This window comes from Macaca fascicularis, chromosome 6 (genome assembly GCF_037993035.2).
Source record: "Macaca fascicularis isolate 582-1 chromosome 6, T2T-MFA8v1.1".
NCBI classification, from domain to species: Eukaryota; Metazoa; Chordata; class Mammalia; order Primates; family Cercopithecidae; genus Macaca; species Macaca fascicularis.
The window spans coordinates 43,766,715-43,789,003 of NC_088380.1; the positions used below are offsets into that span (position 1 = coordinate 43,766,715).

The following is a 22,289-nucleotide window of genomic DNA, read 5'->3' on the forward strand; positions in this document are numbered from 1 at the left end:
AGTAGAGTTGCCCTGTAGCGCCCGCCCCCTAGTCCGGCTTCTACCAATCAAAAGGAAACTAGAGGCGGTGACTCGCTAGGATTTTCCCTCGTGGCTGGAAGGGCGGGGGGAAGGGGCGGGGACAAAGTCTCAGGGCCGAGGAAGTGGTGTGAGAGACTGACGTGGGGTGGCACGAGAGCCAACTTGCCAATGACGGAGCGGCAAGAGACGGCGAGAGCCAACGGGAGCGGAGTGAGAGATTCTCCGACCATTTGGGGCTAAGTGAGAGGAGATGCGAACCAATGGGTACTCCGCGTCCCACCACTGGAGAGATGGTCAAGTGTGGGAGGTGAGTTGGTCCCAGCTTGGGAGTCTGTCAGGTTGCCTAGCAACCAGAGCTAGGCTTCACCTGAAAGATTTCTGAAATACTGTACTTGATTTGAATTCAATCTTAACGTTTTCTAGCAAAGTGTGCCTAGATTACAAATTGGAGCAGAATATTTCACCCAGAACTTGTATATGTGTAAATATTCTAAATACCCGATTTGTAAATACTCAAATATTGTCTCCTTTATTCAAAACTACCTTGACTTAAAAAAATAAAACAAACAAACAAAAGGGCTATTGAGACAAAGCTTTCTAACTAAACCTAAAACAAGATAGTTTCAGGACTAGGCATCCGTGAGGAGGAGGGTGCAGAGCCGTGCCTGTGAAGGAAAGTTGATACTGAATTCAAGGATTTTTGCCAGGCCATGCACTCTGAGGAAAGGGACTCCATTTGGCCTGTTCCCCACTGTATCTTCTGAGCTTCATATGTGGTACGTGCCAAATAAAAGGCTGTGGAAAGGCCACGTAATTGTCCGCATAGTAAATCCATCAGATACGGACTGCCTAGCTCCCCCAGCAAATAGAGAGGAGCAATTCAAGCTAGAGGAAATCACTGAAACACTATTTGGGGGATCCAAAGGAGGACACTTATGGCTTTGCAATAACCTCTGCTTCTGTTTGGTCAGAGAGAGAAGCCATAATACTTAGCTTTGGTGGGGAACCATGAGTGAGGTTCGGAGTTGTTAGTGTCTCTCCCCATCTCAGTTTCATTAACAGGAATGCTATTGATAAGAGGTCATTGGTAATTCTGTGATTCACACAATTATTGTTATGGGAGATTTTTTAAACTACTGTACATGCTAATCTAGTAAGACACATTCTCAGCAGCAAAGTGGCAAAATATATTGGAAATGGAACCACTGTGAAGTGGTGGCATAAATGACTTGGGGGAAGAGGACCATTCAATGATGATTTCCATTCCACAGTATTGCCCATGACTCATTTCATACCTACATAAAGTAACTAGATAATAAACATACAGAGAGAGAGACATTGCCTGATTGTGATCAACATCTACTTGGGGTGGGGTAGGAGATTAAAATTCTTGGCATATTGGAATATGCTGAAAGGCAGTAAGGACAAACACAAGAAAGAAGATACAGTTTTGTCCTTAGAAAGGAATCGCAAATAATTCCAACTCCAGGAGTACACAATGGGAAATGATTAGCCAGACAGTCATGAAAATGACCATCTTATATACAACTGGAAATTTCTACAAGGAACAGACCATCTTTTTCATCACATTAATCTTCAATTAAGCAAAGTGAGCATGATTATTGATTATTGGGAAGCCAAGCAATGGAGAACAAAAAGGTTAGTAATTAGATACAGAAGATCTTAAATAAAGTTTCAGTGCCACAAAAGAAATAGCATTCGAATACAAAATTTTCTTTTTACTTCTCAGCAAGGCAAGGTACTTCTATAGAAGGGTGCACCCTTACAGATGGAGCAATGGTGAGTGCACACTTGAACAAGGGAGAGAAAGTGGTTCTTATTCCTGATGCATGTGGTCCCTACTGCTGTCTTGTTCCCCTATTGGCTAGGGTTAGACCGCACAGGCTAAATTATTACCAATTGACTAATTTAAAGAGAGTGATGGGGTGAGAAAAATGGTTATGAAATGAGTCAGGGTGGAGAATGAATCAGAATGAGTCAAGGTGGAGAATAAGTCAGGTTGGAGTAGGTAATCAGGAAAGGTTGCTTTATGAGGAAGTTACGTTTAAAAGTAGAAGGCAAAGAATGGAACATACCGACATATTAATTCTTTGAAGAGAAATTTAGAATTCATATTTAACAACTTCCTCCTCTTGCATTTTTCTTACAGCTTTCTCTTCAAACTTATTTAACATGTCTTGACTTAGTTGTTCTGCTTCATTTTCCAAAAGAAGAAGCTTTTCTGGATGAGGTGGAGATAGTTAAGGAAGGCTTTAGTAAGTACCTTTTCTATGAGCCTCTGCACCAACTCACGGATGCATGGTATGACACAGCACCTGACAAGAACAAGTACACCTATTATGACTATGAGGGAGGTGAGAATTGGGGCTATTATTCCTTTCCATTTACTGAACCACTTTTCTAGTCATCCTGTAAAGGGGTCATTTACCCCTGAGTTGCTGGCTAACTCATTGGATAGAGCAGTCAGACCTTGCAATACCTTTGTTATACTTCCATTAGGGGTGGCGTTTTTTGGGATGAAGGTGCAACATTGAGTTTTAATCATGACGCAAACTCCTCTCATTTCTGCTAATATGTCTAAGGCTATCCTATTTTCCCAAGCCATCTTGGCTAGTAGCCCCTAATTGCTCAGCTATTCCTTTAACAGCATCTCTAGTGTAGTTAATAAATCGCTGTTGGCGTAGATGTAGTTTATCCAATCTACATTTTTATTAGTTGTCATCCACCAAAATATTGACTCAAATCCTGCAGCTATTTGATTTCAGGCTTTAAATTGATCTGGTATTGCCCGTGGTACTCCAATTGCGTCTAAATAGACGTGAGAGTCGAAAGACCCATAAAGGGCTTCTCTCTCTTTATGAAGTCTTATTTTCCCTTCCTCTGTTTGATGAAATGCCAGGGTAAAAGGGATAGCCAATTGGACTAAAGCACAAGTGCCACTCCAATTATTCAGCAGAGTGTCCAGTAAAGGTCCACCACAATACCACCACACATCTGCCCAGGGATGAACAAGGGCTAACTGATTGGTAAGCTCTTGAAAATTCTTAAGCTCACTGCATCCCTTCAGGTCTCCAAGGAATGCTAAGTTTCCTCCCTATTGTGAGACACACCAAGTGAACTTGGTGTTGGGAGATGGAAGCTGAATGGCCCTCGGGGGCTGACCTATAGGGTGTCGGACTTCGGGATATAGCAGAGAGAGAGCTTGGCACGACTTGTTACCCCAGGCTGTAGAATCCTGGAAAAGAGCTACCATACAGCCCATGCCCAGTCGACTGGAGGACCACCTTAGTGGAAAGGGGACAATCTGGGCCTCTGGTCTGCTGTGTGCACAAGCATAACAATTGCTTTTGTTTAATATGTGGATGGAATATTTGATCCATTCCAACCAGGCATTTACATCTTGGTATCCCATCTCAATTGCCAAAGTTTGTTTTAAGTCTTTAACTTCTACCATCGCTATCTTGGCCTTGTTGTTAGATGGAGGAGGAACAATGGTTCCGTTGTGAGAGGTTTCGGAAAAAGACTTAGAGGCAGGTGCAGGTGGCAGGTGATCAAATAAATGCATTTCAAAGATCCAATAGGGTCTGTCCCTGAAACCTAGCCCCCATACTATAAAAACGGCTTAAAGAAGGCAACCATCTTAGAAAAGGGGAAGAACCTTGGGGGCTCGAGATAATAACCTGTGTAGGATTGCACTGGTTTAGCTGACAGTTAGCGGGGGCTGTTCGTTTAGTAAAATGAATGTATGGTTTTAGGGAATTGCAAAAACTGGTAGGGGCAGTCCATCCTTGCTCTTTAGTGGTCCACAGAATATTGGACCAACTACTATACTATTTTAGAGCATAAAAGCTCTACGTCAGTGGCAGCAAGACTCCTGGTTGCCATTGGGGTCTTTATCAAAATCTCCCCAAATTAAATGGTCCCAATTCACTGATGCCCAGTCTGAGGAGAGCCAGGAGGGACAGAGGTACTTTTCTGAAGTAGAAAGCTGCCTTTGACTTGACAAATTCCCACATGGTATAACAAGGCAAGCATCAAATGCAATAGTTTGAGGTGAAATTGACTTATGTTAATAACTAGATGATCAGCAATAGAGCAAGGAAAGAAGAAAGTGTAATAGAATAGGTGAAAGAGAGTTAAATTCTTCTTAGCTTTAGTTTGGTAGGGTTTTCCCCTGGGACTCCAGAGTAGCCACTACTCTGGAGGGGGCAGCTCTTTCTTGACTGGGGTGTGGGGAGTCCATCCTCTCTCTGCTGTGCGGACTGCACTTTCAGTAGTTAGGAGCACTAAGTAAGGACCTTCCCAGACTGGCTCAAGCATCTCCTCTTTCCGGCTCTTGATGAGGACGTGATCCCAGGCTGATGTTGATGCACCAGGAACTCCAAGGGCAGCACTTGTGCTAATAGACCTTTAGTTTTAAGAGAAGAGAAAGTAGAAGATAGACCAAGCATACAATTTTTAAGGAATTGATCTTTTGTTTCAAAGATAGGAAAATCAGCAGTGGAGTGCAAATAAGGTAATCTGTAGAGCATCTCATAAAGAGAAAGACCAATGTCTTTCTGTGGTGCAGTTTGAATTCTCAGCAGGGCAATAGGAAGACACTTGGTCCATGGCAATCGAGTCCTTAAGACTAATTTGTTCAAGTGGTTCTTTAGAGTCTGATTCATTCTTTCTACTCTCCCTAATGAGGGCGTGTGTCAGAGAGTATGGTGTTCCCAACTAACATCTAATGTTTGGGATAGCTTTTTAATAATGTGTGTGGTGAAATGAGTTCCATTGTCTGAGTCAATATTTTCTCTTAGTCCAAACCTGGGTACTATATTTTCAATTAGGGCCTTAACTACATTATTGACTGTTGCATTTGAAAAGGGGATAGCTTTGACCCAGTGAGTGAGGTGGTCTACTGTCACTAGTAAATATTTTAGACAACCTGTTGGAGGCATTTCTGTGTAATCAACTTGGATACTTTGGAATGGCCTTAAGCCTGGATTCCTTCCCCCGAGAGGTAATATTTTTATAGTATGTCTATTAGTTTTCTTACATACTAAGCAACTGTCTGTAACCTGTTTGGCCAGGGTATAAATTCCCATACAACCATAAACTCTGAGAACGGCATCACACGTGGCCTGGGGCCCCCAGTGGGTCCCCTGATGTAGTTGGGATAAGACTTCCCTCATAAGGGGTTTAGACAACATTTCTCTCTGGTCTGGCCATATCCACTTTCCTTCTGAATTCTCTTTAGTGCCTATTTTTATTAGTTTCTCTTGTGGAAGAGAAAATGGGGATTATGGTAGGAGGAGGGAGGTAGGAAGTTAAGTGAAAAATATGCATTCAGAAGACACAGCAGCCTGCTTGGCTACCTGATCTGCTAGATTGCTTCCTTGACTTTCAAAAGAAATTCTTTTCTGCTGTCCGGGAACATGGACAATAGCTATTTCTTCCAGCAACGGAAGATTATTCAATACTTGGGTGATCAGCTCCTTGTGAACAAGGTCTTGACCTTTACTATTAATGAGACCTCGTTCAGTTCAAATTTTCCGAAACATATGGGCGACTCCAAAGGCATACCTGGAATCTGTATAGATAGTTCTTTCCTGGTTCTGTAAGTACTTTAAGGCTTGGCTGAGTGCAAACAGCTCACCCGTTTGAGCAGACCAACTGTTGGGCAATTTTCCTGACTCTATTTCTATGAGAGTTTCTCCGTCAAACACTGAATACCTACTGTGTCTTTTTCCCTCAATCACCTGGGAGGAACCATCTATGAATACGTGCCATCCAGCCCGGAAGGGGGTTTTTCCTAGGTCTGGTTGAACCTTTGTGTGGTAATCAATTAAATCTAAACATGTGTGTTCCCTCCTTAGATTTGGATTCCCTGTTAGGAAACCTGCTGGGTTGAGTGAATTATGGGTAGTCAATGTTAAATCATCCTTTTCTAACAGAATGGCCTCATGCTTTAAGTTTCTCGATGCAGTAAGCCATCTCTATGCTCTCTGGTTTAAGATAGTTCTAACTTGGTGAGGCATGCTTACTGTCAATTTTGTTCCAAAGGTTAACTTTCTGCTTTCCTCGACTAGTATTGCCATAGCCACGATGGACTGGCTGCATTGAGGCCATCCACAAATGACTGGGTCTAAGACCTTTGATAGGAAGGCTACAGACTGCTGGCGGCTTCTGTGTTCTTGAGTGAGCACTCCTAAAGCTACCCCACTGTACACATTAACAAAAAGGTGGAATGGCTTTTCCAGGGAGAGTAACCCTAAAACAGGGGCAGTTATGAGCCTTTCCTTCAGCTTCTCGACTTGACCAACTTCCTCAGAAGTTCACAGGATACGGTTAGGCTTCTCCTGGGCAAGTTTTTGATATAACAGTTTACTGTTCAGTGCATATGAGTCAATCCATAAGTGTCGGTATCCAACTAACCCTAAAAATTTCCTGAGTTCTTGTTTGTTTGAGGCAAAGGTATCGTTGAGACACGATTCCCTTGATTCGTTCAGGCCCTGTTCTTCACTTGCCTGCACTTATTAGTGGCCTAAATATTTAACTTCAGGCTCTACATACTGAAGCTTTCTTTTTGAGACTTGTAGCCCCTCAAACTGCAGATGGTTAAGCATATGTGTAGAGAAGTCAGTTACCTTCTCTATATCTTCACCAGATATAAGAATGTCGTCCACTTACTGAAGAAGGCATATTTGCTCTGGGATGACAACTTTTTCTAGTACTTGTTTTAAAATTTGGACAAAAAGATTAGGGGAGTCTGTGAACCCTTGAGGCAAGACTGTCCATTGATATTGTTGTTTCTGCTCTGAGTGGGGATCCTCTCACTCAAAAGCAAATATATCTCAGCTATCTGCAGGGGACATGCCCAAAAAAGCATCCTTCAAATCTATTACAGTAAACCATTGATGATTATATGGAATCTTGCTAAGAATGGCGTAAGGACTGGGGACAACAGGGTGGGGTAGTCTGGACTATTTGGTTGATAGCTCCAAGGTCCTGTACTAGCCAGTATGACCCATCTGATTTCTTGACTGACAGTATTGAGGTGTTATAAGGGGACATACAGGGCTCGAGAAGCCTGTCCTTAATAAGGCCTTTGATTATAGATTTCAACCCTATCCTACCTTCTAGGGGAATAGGGTATTGCTTCCTTCTTACTACTTCTCCTGGAGTTTTTAGCTTGATGTGGATCAGAGGGACTTGGAGTTTCCTTTGGTTTTCTTCTTTGGACCAGACATTAGGATTAATATATTTTTCATCTGCCGTGATGAGTGTCAAGCGCATCTGTGTGAAGAGAGTTCACCAACAGGCTTTGGGTGAGCAACAAGGCTGTCTATTTCACTTGGGTGCAAGTGGGCTGAGTCCGAAAACAGAGTCAGCAAAGGGAGATAGGTGTGGGGCATTTTTGTATGAGTGGGGTAAACAGTGGAAAGTTACAGTTAAAGGTGGTTATCTATTGTCAGCAAAGGAGGGGGTCACAAGGTGCATGGTGGGGAGACCATAAGACTCATTGTCCAGAACAAGAATGTCACAAGATCGATTGATCAGTTGGGACAGAACTGGAACAAGTCATAATGGAATGTTGTAAGGTTGGTCAATCAGTTAAGACAGAAGCTTGTTGTTTCACTTCTTTTGTAGTTTTGGTTTGCCCCAGACTTCTTGGCTACTGCAGGCCGTCTGGATGTATATGTGCAGATCACAGGGGTTACAATGTCTGAGCTTCGGCTCAGAGGCCTGACATTCCTGTCTTTTTATTTATAAAATATAAAGTTATAAGAAAAGATAAAGAAAATATAAGTTTTACTGGGGATTATTGGGGTAGGGGCGATGTTTCTCAGGACTGCTTCAAGTGTGAGCAGGGACTATGTGGACACCTTAAAGAAAATTTTACAACGAGTTACAAGGAATAGAAATTTAGGCTGTGGGGAGATCTTGGGGCAGAGGATGGTACCACGGGGTTATTAAAAGTAGCATTTGTCATATAGAATTATTGGTGATCGTCTGGATGTGGTTTTGTATGAATTGAGAAACCAAACCGAAGACCCAAGGCCCAAGTAAGAGAAGGAGGAAAACAGGTACCACGGGACTAAGAATAGGGAGGAGCCAAGACACCCAGTTAGAAAGTCTCCAGGTGGGTCCAGCGTAATTATTTGCCTGACTGGTGAGTTTTTGGGCCTTATCTTTAAGCTTTTTAATGTTGTCGTATACCAGGCTAGATTGGTTTAGATAAAAACAACATTCTTCATTTAAAAATATACAGTCCTCCTTTTACAGCAGTGAGTAGGTCAAGGCCTCAGCGATTTTGGAAGATAACTGCAGCTAAGGAGTTGACCTGGGCTTGAAGGACTGATAAAGTTTGTGATATATCTGTAATGCTAGTAGAAAAGTCATTAGAAAGGCTACGGAAGGTTGTGACAGAAGTTGAAATGCTTGCTATTCCAGCTCCAAGGGCAATAGTGAAAGCAGAAAGTTCTAACCATACAAGTAGAGGGATTAGAGGAATAACTCTTTTTTGTCTGGTTGGTGTCATGAGGGAGACAGGAAGTTGTTTGGTCTCATTTGCAAATTGAATTTTGGGAATAAGAAAAACTAGTGTACATGTGCCTGTCCAATTAGCAGGTAGACACATGTAGATGGAGTAGCCACAGAAGAAGAAGAGGCCTTCTGCAAGGCAAAATTGGAAATGCAAAGTGAAAAGATGAGAAGGAGTAGTAAAAGAGGTGTCTTGTACCCAGACTCCTAAGGATCCAGCTAGGGTGGCAGCCATCAAAGGTTGTAATGGGGACTGATGGGGTAACTATGTAGATGGGGAGGTTCGATTCTCATGATGTATCAGAAATATGAGAAAGCGTCGAGTGTCTATGAGCAACCTTTCACTGTTGTTTACGGGGCTAGATACAAGTAAACAAGAAGAGGGCTTGGGAGGAGAGTCTGAAGAACAAGGGGAAGGTAGCCAAGGATGGAGTGAAATGCAGGGTAAATGTCTTTTTTTTTTTTTTTTTTTTTCATTATTCTGGGTTAGATCGTTATTTATTTTTATTTATTTATTTTTCTTTTCTTTAAAAAATATACATATTTTAATTATTCTACTTTAAGTTCTAGGGTACATGTGCACAATGTACAGGTTTGTTACATATGTATACATGTGCCATGTTGGTTTGCTGCACCCCTTAACCTGTCATTTACATTAGGTATTTCTGCTAATGCTATCCCTCCCCTATCCCCTCACCCCACGTCAGGCCCCAGTATGTGATGTTCCCCACCCTGTGTCCAAGTGTTCTCATTGTTCAATTCCCACCTATGAGTGAGAACATGCAGAGTTTGGTTTTCTGCTCTTGCGATAATTTGCTCAGAATGATGGTTTCCAGCTTCATCCATGATCCTACAAAGGACATGAACTCATTCTTTTTTGTGGCTGCACAGTATTCCATGGTGTATATGTGCCACATTTTCTTTATCCAGTCTATCATTGATGGACATTTGCGTTGGTTCCAAGTCTTTGCTATTGTGAATAGTGCCACAATAAGCATATGTGTGCATGTGTCTTTATAGTAGCATGATTTATAATCCTTTGGGCATATACCCAGTAATGGGATGGCTGAGTCAAAAGGTATTTCTAGTTCTAGATCCTTCAGGAATCGCCACACTATCTTCCACAATGGTTGAACCAATTTACACTCCCACCAACAGTGTAAAAGCGTCCCTATTTCTCCACATCCTCTCCAGCATCTGTTGTTTTCTGACTTTTTAATGATCACCATTCTAACTGGTGTGAGATGGTATCTCATTGTGGTTTTGATTTCCATTTCTCTAATGGCCAGTGATGATGAGCATTTTTTCATGTGTCTGTTGGCTGCATAAATGTCTTCTTTTGAGAATTGTCTGTTCATATCCTTTGCCCACTTTTTGATGGGGTTGTTTGATTTTTTCTTGTATATTTGTTTAAATTCTTTGTAGATTCTGGATGTTAGCCCTTTGTCAGATGGGTAGATTGCAAAAATTTTCTCCCATTCTGTAGGTTGCCTATTCACTCTGATGGTAGTTTCTTTTCCCGTGCAGAAGCTCCTTAGTTTAATTAGATCCCATTTGTCAATTTTGGCTTTTGTTGCCATTGCTTTTGCTATTTTAGACATGAAGTCCTTGTCTATGCCTATGTCCTGAATGGTATTGCGTAGGTTTTCTTCTAGGGTTTTTATGGTTTTAGGTATGACATTTAAGTCTTTAATCCATCTTGAATTAATTTTTTATAAGGTGTAAGGAAGGGATCCAGTTTCAGCTTTCTACATATGACTAGCCAGTTTTTCCAGCACCATTTATTAAATAGGGAATACTGACCCCATTTCTTGTTTTTGTCAGGTTTCTCAAAGATCAGATGGCTGTAGATGTGTAGTGTTATTTCTGAGGCCTCTGTTCTCTTCCATTGGTCTATCTCCCTGTTTTGGTACCAGTACAATGCTGTTTTGGTTACTGTAGCCTTTTAGTATAGTTTGAAGTCAAGTAGTGTGATGCCTCTAGCTTTGTTCTTTTTCCTTAGGATTGTCTTGGCAATGCAGGATCTTTTTTGGTTCCATATGAACTTTAAAGTAGTTTTTTCCAATTCTATGAAGAAAGTCATTGGTAGCTTGATAAGGAGAGCATTGAATCTGTAAATTACTTTGGACAATATGGCCATTTTCATGAATGATTTTTCCTATCCATGAGCATGGAATGTTTTTCCATTTGTTTGTGTCCTCTCTTATTTCCTTGATCAGTGAGTGGTTTGTAGCTCTCCTTGAAGAGGTCCTTCATATCCCTTGTAAGTTGTATTCCTAGGTATTTTACTCTCCTTGTAGCAATTGCGAATGGGAGTTCACTCATGATTTGGCTCTCTGTTTGTCTATTATTGGTGTATAGGAATGCTTGTGATTTTTGCGCATTGATTTTGTATCCTGCGACTTTGCTGAGGTTGCTTATCAGCTTAAGGAGATATTGGGCTGAGATGATGGGATTTTCTAAATATACAATCATGTCATCTGCAAACAGGGACAATTTGACTTCCTCTTTTCCTAATCAAATACTCTTTATTTCCTTCCCATGCCTGATTGCCCTGGCCGGAACTTCCAACACTATGTTGAATAGGAGTGGTGAGAGAGGGCATCCCTGTCTTGTGCCAGTTTTCAAAGGGAATGCTTCCAGTTTTTGCCCATTCAGTATGATATTGGCTGTAGGTTTGTCATAAATAGCTCTTATCATTTTGAGACAAGTTCCATCAATACCTAGTTTATTGAGAGGTTTTAGCATGAAGGCTGTTGATTTTTGTTGAAAGCCTTTTCTGCATCTAGTGAGATAATCATGTGGTTTTTGTCCTTGGTTCTGTTTATGTGATGGATTACGTTTATTGATTTGTCAACATTAGACAATGTTGAACCAACCTTGCATCCCAGGGATGAAGCCAACTTGATTGTGGTGGATAAGGTTTTTGATGTGCTATTGGATTTGGTTTGCCAATATTTTACTGAGGATTTTCACATTGATGTTCGTCAGGGATACTGGTCTAAAATTCTCTTTTTTGTGTGGGTCTCTGACATAGTCTTGGGCACGTGTACGTGTCCAGGAATTTAGCCATTTCTTCTACATTTTCTAGTTTATTTGCATAGAGGTGTTTATAGTATTCTCTGATGGTAGTTTGTATTCTTGAGGGATCGGTGATGATATTCCCTTTATCATTTTTTAATGTGTCTATTTGATTCTTCTCTCTTTTCTTCTTTATTATTCTTGCTAGCGATCTGTCAATTTTGTTGATCTTTTCAAAAAAAAAACAGCTCCTGGATTCATTGATTTTTTGAAGGGTTTGTTGTGTCTCTATCTCCTTCAGTTCTGCTCTGATCTTAGTTATTTCTTGCCTTCTGCTAGCTTTTGAATGTGTTTGCTCTTGCTTCTCTAGATCTTTTAATTGTGATGTTAGGGTGTCAATTTTAGATCTTTCCAGCTTTGTCTTGTGGGCATTTAGTGCTATAAATTTCCCTCTACACATTGCTTTAAATGTGTCCCAGAGATTCTGGTATGTTGTATCTTTGTTCTCATTGGTTTCAAAGAACATCTTTGTTTCTGCCTTCATTTCGTTATGTACCCAGCGGTCACTCAGGAACAGGTTGTTCAGTTTCCATGTAGTTGAGTGGTTTTGAGTGACGTTCTTAATCCTGAGTTCTAGTTTGATTGCACTGTGGTCTGAGAGACAGTTTGTTTTGATTTCTGTTCTTTTACATTTGCTGAGGAGTACTTTACTTCCAACTATGTGGTCAATTTTGGAACAAGTGCAAAGTGGTGCTGAGAAGAATATACATTCTGTTGATTTGGGGTGGAGAGTTCTGTAGATGTCTATTAGGTCTGCTTGGTGCAGAGCTGAGTTCAATCCCTGGATATCCTTATTAACTTTCTGTCTCATTGATCTATCTAATGTTGACAGTGGAGTGTTAAAGTCTCTCATTATTATTGTGTGGGAGTCTAAGTCTCTTTGTAGGTCTCTAAGGATTTGCTTTATGAATCTGGGTGCTCCTGTATTGGGTGCATATATATTTAGGATAGTTAGCTCTTCTTGTTGAATTGATCCCTTTACCATTATGTAATGGCCTTCTTTGTCTCTTTTGATCTTTGTTGGTTGAAAGTCTGTTTTATCAGAGACTAGTATTGCAACCTCTGCTTTTTTTTGCTTTCCATGTTCTTGGTAGATCTTCCTCCATCCCTTTATTTTGAGCCTATATGTGTCTCTACACGTGAGATGGGTCTCCTGAATACAGCACACTGATGAGTCTTGACTCTTTATTCAATTTGCCAGTCTATTTCTTTTAATTGGGGCATTTAGTCCTTTTACATTTAAAGTTTATGTTGTTATGTGTGAATTTGATACTGTCATTATAATGTTAGCTGATTGTTTTGCCCGTTAGTTGATGCAGTTTCTTCCTATCATTGATGGTCTTTGCAATTTGGTATGTTTTTGCAGTGGCTGTTACCGGTTGTTCCTTTCCATGTTTAGTGCTTCCTTCAGGTGCTCTTGTAAGGCAGGCCTGGTGGTGACAAAATCTCTCAGCATTTGCTTGTCTGTAAAGGATTTTATTTCTCCTTCACTTATGAAGCTTAGTTTGGCTAGATATGAAATTCTGGGTTGAAAATCCTTTTCTTTGAAAATGTTGAATTACCCCCACTCTCTTCTGGCTTCTAGAGTTTCTGCTGAGAGATCTGCTGTTAGTCTGATGGGCTTCCCTTTGTGGGTAACATGACTTTTCTCTCTGGCTGCCCTTAACATTTTTTGCTTCATTTCAACTTTGGTGAATCTGACAATTATGTGTCTTGGAGTTGCTCTTCTCGAGGAGTATATTTGTGGTGTTCTCTGTATTTCCTGAATTTGAATGTTGCCCTGCCTTGCTAGGTTGGGGAAGTTCTCCTGGATAATATCCTACAGACTGTTTTCCAGCTTGGTTCCATTCTCCCTGTCACTTTCAGGTACACCAATCAGACATAGATTTGGTCTTTTCACATAGTCCCACATTTCTTGGAGGCTTCGTTTGTTTCTTTTTACTCTCTTTTCTTTAAACTTCTCTTCTCACTTCATTTCATTAATTTGATCTTCAATCACTGATAGCTTTTCTTCCACTTGATCAAATCAGCTACTGAAGCTTGTGCATGCATCACGTAGTTCTCGTGCCATGGTTTTTAGCTCCATTGGTTCATTTAAGGTCTTCTCTACACTGTTTATTCTAGTTAGCCATTAGTCTAATCTTTTTCAAGTTTTTTAGCTTCCTTGCAATGGGTTTGAACATCCTCCTTTAGCTCAGAGAAGTTTGTTATTACCAACCTTCTGAAGCCTACTTCTGCCAACTCATCAGAGTCATTCTCTGTCCAGCTTTGTTCCATTGCTGGTGAGGAGCTGCGATCCTTTGGAGAAGGGGCACTCTGGTTTTTAGAATTTTTCAGCTTTCCTGCTCTGGTTTCTCCTGATCTCCGTGGTTTTATCTTCCTTTGTTGTATGACGATGGTGACCTACAGATGGGGTTTTGGTGTGGATGTCCTTTATGTTGATGTTGATGCTATTCCTTTCTGTTTGTTAGTTTTCCTTCTAACAGTCAGGTTCCTCAGCTGCAGGTCTGTTGGAGTTTGCTGGAGGTCCACTTCAGATCTGTTTGCCTGGGTATCATCAGCGTAGGCTGCAGAACAGCAAATATTGCAGAACAGCAAATATTGCTGCCCGATCCTTCCTCTGGAAGCTTCGTCTCAGAGGGGCACCCGGCTATATGAGGTGTCAGTTGGCCCCTAGTGGGAGGTGTCTCCCAGTTAAGCTACTCAGGGGTCAGGGACCCACTTGAGGAGGCAGTCTGTCTGTTCTCAGAGCTCAAACACCATGCTGGGAGAACCACTGCTCTCTTCAGAGCTGTCAAACAGGTACATTTAAGTCTCAGAAGTTTCTACTGCCTTTTGTTTAGCTATGCCCTGCCCCCAGAGGTGAAGTCTACAGAGGCAGGCAGGCCTGGTTGAGCTGCAGTGGGCTCCACCCAGTTCCAGTTTCTTGACTGCTTTGTTTATCTACTCAAGCCTCAGCAATGGTGGATGCCCCTCCCCCAGCCAGGCTGCCACCTCACAGTTCAATCTTAGACTGCTGTGCTAGCAGTGAGCAAGCCTCTGTGGGACCTGCTGGGCCAGGCGCAGGATGTAATCTCCTGGTGTGCTCTTTTCTAAGACTGTTGGAAAAGCGCAGTATTTGAGTGGCAATGTCCTGATTTTCCAGGTACAGTCTGTCACGGCTTCCCTTGGCTAGGAAATGGAAATCCCCTGACCCCTCATGCTTCCTGGGTGAGGCAGTTCCCTGCCCAGCTTTGGCTCACCCTCCGTGGGCTGCACCCACTGTCCAACCAGTCCCAGTGAGATGAACAAGGTACCTCAGTTGGAAATGCAGAAATCACCTGTCTTCTACGTCAATCATGCTGGGAGCTGCAGACTAGAGCTGTTCCTATTTGGTCATCTTGGAACGGACCTCAGTGCAGGGTAATGTCTTGAAGGAAATGAGAAGTTTTTTTTTTTTTTTTTGGTTGTTGTTGTTTTTCTTCTTTTGAGACGGAGTCTCACTCTGTCACCCAGGATGGAGTGCAGTGATGTGGTCTTGGCTCTCTATAAGCTCTGCCTCCCAGGTCCATGCCATTCTCCTGCCTCAGCCTCCTGAGTAGCTGGGACTACAGGCACCTGCCATCATGCCTGACTAATTTTTTGCATTTTTCTTTTTTTTAGTAGAGATGGGGTTTCACTGTGTTAGCCAGGATGATCTCGATCTCCTGATCTCATGATCCACCCGCCTCGGCCTCCCAAAGTGCTGGGATTACAGGTGTGAGCCACCACGCCTGGCCAGAAATGAGAAGTTTTAAGAGGTGGGCTAATGGCTTGTAACTTACATGGAAGAGGTTATGAAAGGACGATAGAATGGAATGAGCCTGTGAAGCTGGAAGGAGGTATTTTCCTTGGTCTAAGAACCATTTGCCTTGAGTGGGGAGGGATTGATAGGTGGAAACTTCAGTGGGAGAGTAAGTAGGAAGCCTTGCAGCAGTACAGCCCAGGTAAGCTGCTGGGACTGATGGGTGTCAGGGTCAGTCCAGGTAAAAGCAAACAGAGGCTGGGATGAGGGGTGCAGGGGAATAGTGAAAAAGCATCTTTAAGATCAAGAATGGAATAGTGAGTTGTGGAGGGAGGTATCGAGGACAAAAGAGTGTACAGGTTGGGCAACACAGGTTGGATAGGCAAAACAATTTGGTTGATAAGGTGCAGATCCTGAACCAACCTGTAAGACTTGTCTGGTTTTTGGACAGGTAAAATGGGGGAATTGTAAGGAGATTTTGTACACTTTAGAAGCCCATGCTGTAGCCAGCGAGTTATAACATGCTTTTACCCCCTTAAAGACTGTTGTGAGATGGGATACTGGCATTGAGTAGGTTAAGGGTGATTAGGTTTTAATGGGATAGTAATGGGTGTGTGATGGATTGCCAGGGAGGGAGTAGAGGTGTCCTGTACCTGTGGGTTAAGGTGGGGGTATACAAGAGGAAGATGCGACGGAGGATTTGGGTTGGGAAGAAGGGCAGCAATGAGATGTGACTGTAGTCCAGGAATAATCAGGGTAGTGGATAATTTTGTTAAAACATTTTGGCCTAATAAGGGAACTGGGCACATGGGGATAACTAAAAAGAAGTGCATAAAAGAATGTTGTCCAAGTTGGCGCCAAAGTTGGGGAGTTTTAAGAGGTTTAGAAGCCTGGCTGTCAATATCCAGAACAGTTATGGAGGCATGGAAACAGGCCCTTGAAAAGAAGGCAATGTGGAGTGGGTAGCCTCCATATTGATTAAGAAGGGGACGACGGATTTGCCCTCCACTGTAAGAGTTACCCAAAGTGTCTGGGATGGTCCAGGAGCCTTCCTAGGTGATCAGGCAATGGTAGTCTTCAGCCGCTAAGCCAAGAAGATCTGGGAAGGAGTCAGTCAGAGAGCCTTGGGCCAGAGTTCTAGGGGTTCTGGGAGTGGCTGCCGGGTGAGTTGGACAGTCCGATTTCCAGCGGGCTCCCACAAAGATGGGACTTGGGTTAGGAGGAATCTCAAGCTGCCGGCATTCCTTGGCCCAGTGGCCAGATTTTCGGCACTTGAAGCAAGATCCTTGGGGAGGAGGTCCTGGAGGAATGCCTGACCACTGTGGTTTAGGTGTTTTGAAGTTCTTGCATGCTGGAGATGTAGCTAGGGTTTCTCTCATAGCAGAGGCAAGTAACTGCAACTCAGAAATATGTTACCATTTGGCTGCGTCTTTTTTATTATTGTACCTCTTGAAGGCGAGGTTAATTAAGTCCTGTTGTGGAGTTTGAGGGCCAGAATCCAATTTTTGGAGCTTTTTCTAATGTCAGGAGGAGATTGGATAATAAAATTCATATTGAGAATAAGACAGCCTTCTGGCCTCTCTGGGTCTAGGGTGGTAAAGCCTCTAAGGGTTGTTGCCAAATGGGCAATGAACTGGGCTGGGTTTTTATATTTGATGAAAAAGAGCCTAAATGCTAACTGATCTGGGAGAGGTCACATGAAGTAAAAGGAGCATTAACCTTGACTATGCCTTCAGTTCCAGCCACCTCTCTAAGAGGAAATTGTTGGGCAGGTGGGGGATGGCTAGTCACGGAATGAAACTGTAAGCCAGACCAGGTGTAGAGGGGAGGTCAGAGAAGGATTACAGGGTAGGGGAGCAGAGGTTGACAAAGAATTGGGACCTGGCTTGGCCTGGCGAGGAGCAGCCTGGGGAGGAGGGGAGAGGTCAGGTGGGCCCATAGGAAAGGAAGATTTAAAGGACTCAGAGCTTGGGGTGGAGACTGAAGGAACAGACAGGAGAGAAAGAAGAAAGATTTGGGATGAGTCGCATTGGGAGCAGGGACTAGGGAGGGACCAATGTGTAAAAGAAATGCCTGAACGTCAGTCCCCTCAGACCGTTTGCCCATTTTTCAACAAAATTATCTAGATCTTGTAGGATGGAGAAATCAAAAGTGCTGTTTTCTGGCCATTTAGAGCCATTATCAAGTTTATATTGGGGCCAAACTGTGTTGCAGAAGAAAATAAGTCACTTAGGTTTTAGATCAGGTGAGAGTTGAAGAGGTTTCAAGTTTTTAAGGACACAGGCTAAGGGGGAAGAAGGAGAAATGGAGGGCAGAAGGTTGCCTATAGTAAAAAGATAAGTTTAGAGAAAAGAGGGATAGAGACACGGAGAGAGGGGGGTGGTCCTTGAAACCCAGAGGAGGTGGCACTTGCCATCAAGGTGGAGGATCAACGCAGGTATGCCTGCGGTGATCTAACACCTCTGGAATGAGGGTAAATAATCAGGCAGGCATCCCCATTGTGATTAGACACCAAGGGAAGACTGTCTTCATGAGTCCTTGACTGGAACTGGAGCTTTGGATTCACAAATAAAGTGCATCTCCTCTGTCTCTACCAGAAAAGGAAAGGAACTGAAATTAAGGGAAGGGCGAGATTGAGGATGGCACTGAAATTGAAGGAGAAAGAGGTTGAGGGATAGTGAGAGAGGTTGGGGAAGAGAGTAAAAAGAGGCCTTTTACCCAATTTAAAGTTGGTGAGGTGTTTCTTGGGCCAGTCTGAGGATCTGAGTTCATAGGTGGATTTTCTCATGGAGCAAAGAGCAGGAAGACAGGATTGATCTCCCAAGGGAGGTCCCCTGATCCGAGTCATGGCACCAAATGTCAAGCACGTCTGTGTGAAGAGAGTCCACCAGCAGGCTTTGTGTGAGCAACAAGACTGTCTATTTCACTTCAGTGTAAGTGGGCTGAGTCCAAAAAGAGAGTCAGCAAAGGGAGATAGGGGTGGGGCAGTTTTATAGGACTGGGGTAAGCAGTGGAAAGTTACAGTTAAAGGTGGTTATCTATTGTCCGCAGGGGAGGGGGTCACAACCTGTATGGTGGGGAGATCATAAGACTCATTGTCCAGAAGAATGTCATGAGGTCGATCGATCAGTTGGGACAGGGCAGGAACAAGTCATAATGGAATGTCATAAGGTTGGTCAATCAGTTGAGACAGGAGCTTGCTGTTTCACTTCTTTAGTAGTTTTGGGTTGCCCCAGACTTCTTGACTCCTGCAGGCCACCTGGACGTATATGTGCAGGTTACCGGGGTTACAATGGCTGAGCTTTGGCTCAGAGACCTGACAGTGAGTAGATTTAATGAGGTGAGGAATCCTCTTGGGCTGACTTGTAGACCTATGCCCAACTTTAACATTAAATCCTTCCCCAGTAAATTAATTCCTGCTTCAGGGATTAATAATAACTGAATATAAGCTGAGTGATCCTGGTATCTAACTTCTGTGCTTTATAAAATTTTTGCTCTAAATCCTTCCCCTTTAACCCTGGACACTAAAAGTTCCTCTGAGGAGGGGACAACATTAGATGCAAGGAAACAAACAGAAGAGCGAGCAGCCCCTGAATTGACTAAAAAGGTGATAAGCTCATGTTTAGGTCCCACCTCCAAATTTATCAAGGGCTCCTGGTGGGACTCAAGATAAAAGAGACAGAGCCCCTGACCCCCCTATTCTTCCTTGAAAGTTATGAGTGGAAGGGCTTCTTTCTCCTTTCTTAATTCAGGACATCTTCTCTTGAAGTGGCCTGTTCTTCCACATCTATAGCACCTATCTTGTCCTTCCTCCCTCTTAATTCTAGGATACTTTAACCCTGTTCCCCCATACTCTTTAGGGGGCCTGGTAGACAAGGACCTTGATCCTCCAGATGGAAGCTGGGCTCCTTTAAAAGAGGGTTTGGACCCTTTATAGTTTCTGGCTCCCTGGAAGCTCTGTCTAGAAGTACCTGGGTTTGGAGTCATTTGTTGGAAGGTGAAAATATAGGTTTTGTCTTTTGTTTCTGTTTTTCTTCATCCCTTTTCATGTATACTTTCTGAGCTCCCCTGAGAAGCTCATTTAGGGGGAAATCTTCCCAATTGTCTATCTTTTGAAACTTTTTTGAAACGTCTGGCCAACAGACTCACTCCAATTTAGTGACAAATTGGAGTTTCGACATTCCTTGTCCAATGGGATCATCCAAATTGAGGCCTGAGTATTGCCTCATTTGCTCCCTCAGTCTGTCTAGGAATCTCATAGGCCCTTCCTCCTTTTTCTGTTGTATATCGAGTGCTTTGGAAAGATTTTGGGTTTGGGGTACTGATTCCCAAATTCCTTTTATTATCATCTCCCTTAGGTCCTGCATATTTTCCTGGTGATCTGCATTGTTATTGTCCCATCGGGGGTCTCAGGTGGGGAATTTCTGGTCCGTGGTAGGAACGTTTTCACTGGGAGGGTGCTCACCTTCCCGAACTACCATAGCAGCCCTATGAATTATACCACCTTTTGGGGTGAGGCTCAATTTCCCCCATTGGAAATTTCTTGCCTTTTGTGAGGCTCAAATTCCCCCACTGGAAATTTCTTGTCTTTTGGGGTGAGGCTCAATTTCTCCCACTGGAAATCTCTTGCCTTTTCTACTACTGGAGGTTTGTGTGAGGTTCAATCCCCCGCAATAGGGATGTCTCAACTCTTTGTAACCTCTAAACCACCCCGACCAAGGAGTACTTCACTGCCCCACTGTGGTTTTCTTGGTCCCAACCACCAAGGAAATACTTTACAGCTGCCACGGCTTCTCCTTCCTTGGTTTCTGTACAGAATCATCGCTGCAGTATGTGAGAATCCTTTAAGCTAGGTTGCTGGCCAGTTTATTTTTTTTCACGTTACTGAGAGCTTGGGTTATTCCTCGCACTGGGTGGGTTCTGATTTCTCACCCCTGAGGCTGCCACAAGGTGCCTGCCATCACACCTGGCTAATTTTTGTATTTTTAGTAGAGATGGGGTTTCCCCATGTTGGCCAGACTGGTCTCAAACTCCTGATCTCAAGTGATCTGCCCCCCTCGGCCTCCCAATGTACCCGGATTACAGGCTGAGCCACCACACCGGGCCGGTATGACCTGTTGAATCTGTGCAAACATGTGGCTACTTGCACTAAAGCCACAAATAGGTGTAGTGCACATTTGCCCTTTTTTCTCTTGACTTCTTAGTATGTGGATCTCTTTTCTATATTTAGAGAATTCCCTATGAACATTTCTTGCTGTCTTTCTTCCACAATAAGAAGATGGGAGTGACAGATAATCACTTTCCCAGATCACCTAACAGTTGGAAAGAAAGCACATGACCTGGGTTCAGCCAGTCAGATGTGCCTAAGCGGAACTTTGAATCTGACGCTAGTGTTGGAAAGAAGCAAGCTAAGTGGACAGTTTTTTCTGGCAATGGCTGCATGGCTGCTCTGTCTGCCCTGTCTGTTATCTAGGGGCAAAGGCCAAGAGAGTATTCAGGACCAGTGGTGCAAGCCACAGCACCAGTATCCTGCAGAGGGGTTGGGTCTTTCCTGACTGGCATAATTATCAGGACAGCTGCTGTGCTGAATGACCTGCAACCCTTCCTTTCTGCCCATTTTCTAGACCTGGTTCTTCAGCCTTCTTAGAAATTCTGAGATGCCCAGTATCATTTTCATAAATCCTTTTTCTGTTTAAACAAGCTGGAATTGGTGTCTGATACAATGACTGTCTAACCATGTCTAACTATGTCTATGGTTGCACCTTTTGAAATTTCTGCACATAATTTTATGTTAAAAAAACATGCAAATGAATGAACAAAAATCCTTTTATCATCTGCTGCCAAGGTCCTCAGTTCTTCCAAGGAAGCTAAAGCTGACTTGGAGTGAGGCCCTCACTTGATCTGACAATGAGCACCACTCCCAGCAGCAACAGCCCCATACTCACCTGCACGATGGACTCTGTCTCTGAGCTCACCTGCATCTACCCAGGCCCCATTCTGCATGATGAGGTGACCATCATGGAAGATAAGATAAATACCATCATTAAAGTAGCTGGTGGAAATGTTGAATGTTTCTGGCCTGGCTTGTTTGCAGAGGCCCTGGACAATATCAACATCAGGAGCCTCATATGTGATGGAGACGCTGGTGGACCTTTTCCAGCACCTGGTGCTGCACCAGTGGGAGGTCTACTTTCTCCACCACTGCAGCCCAAGCTGAAGAGAAGGAAGTGGAATCAAAGAAAGAAGAATCCAAGGAGTCTGATGATGTATGGGCTTCGGTCTTTTGTTGATGAAATCTCTTTTGTAACATGTTCAATAAAAAACCAAACTCTTAAAAAAAAAAAAAAAAAACTCTAATGTTATTTCTTGACCCATATAGGCCTAGGAGATTATGAACACAGAATTTTAATTGATATGTGTTATAATCCAACTATACCTGTGTTTTTTTATCCATCCTTGTGAAATCCAGAAAAGTAATATGAATATGGCTTGGACCTTGTTGAAGGGAGTGGCACATGGAGACCATCATTGTAAAATATTCCTGGCCTTTCCATACCCACTTACTCCCTCCTTTTCCAAGAGGAAAGACTTATTTACCTAATTTAAGGGTTGGAAGAAGAAACCAGGAAGTTGTGGCCCAGCCCATTCCCCTCTGTCTTGGGAGCCACTGCCAGGCTGTGTTTCCCTTACCATGTAGTAAGCTTGGAGTACCAGCCCTGTCCTTCTGAAAGAGGCTTGTCCTGGTGCACCCTTGCCTGTGCCTGGGAGGGTGAGTCTGCAATTCAGAGGTTTAGCGTTAGGAAGCCCACTGATACTGTACACACCTGGACCATGTCCTTTACTTTGACTCTTAGCAGGAATATAGGCAATACTT

At 43.1% G+C, this 22,289-nt stretch overlaps 1 pseudogene; it reads left to right on the plus strand.

Moving 5' to 3' along the window:
• Positions 1 to 248: 248 nt before the first annotated feature.
• On the plus strand, positions 249 to 21,773 carry LOC135971278 (large ribosomal subunit protein P1 pseudogene; annotated as a pseudogene).
• Positions 21,774 to 22,289: the final 516 nt, after the last annotated feature.